We start from the raw sequence: 404 nt of genomic DNA, 5'->3' as shown, positions 1-404 counted from the left end.
TTTTACTGTATACTTTTTGAGTAAAGTACATCTGAAATACTATGAAAAGTGCAACTTTTTAATCATTTGGCTGACTTTGGGTTGGACTAATTCCTCAGTTTCAATTTAGTACTTCACCATTCGATTACAAATCTCCTTAGTACTTCATGGAGTACTACTCCTGAAAGTATGAAGTTTTTTTACTGTATACGTTTTGAGAAAAGTACATCTGAAATACTAAAAAAGTGTAACTTTTTAATCATTTGGCTGACTTCAGGTGGGACTAATTCCTGTGTTTTAATTTAGTACTTCACCATTCCTCCACAGACCTCCTTAGTTCTTCATGGAGTACTATTCCTTAAAACCTGAAGCATTTTTACTGTATACTTTTTGAAAAAAGTACATCTGAAATGCTATAAAAAGTG

The sequence above is a fragment of the Oryzias melastigma genome, linkage group LG5 (genome assembly GCF_002922805.2).
Source record: "Oryzias melastigma strain HK-1 linkage group LG5, ASM292280v2, whole genome shotgun sequence".
Taxonomy (NCBI): domain Eukaryota; kingdom Metazoa; phylum Chordata; class Actinopteri; order Beloniformes; family Adrianichthyidae; genus Oryzias; species Oryzias melastigma.
This window is presented reverse-complemented; position numbering follows the sequence as displayed.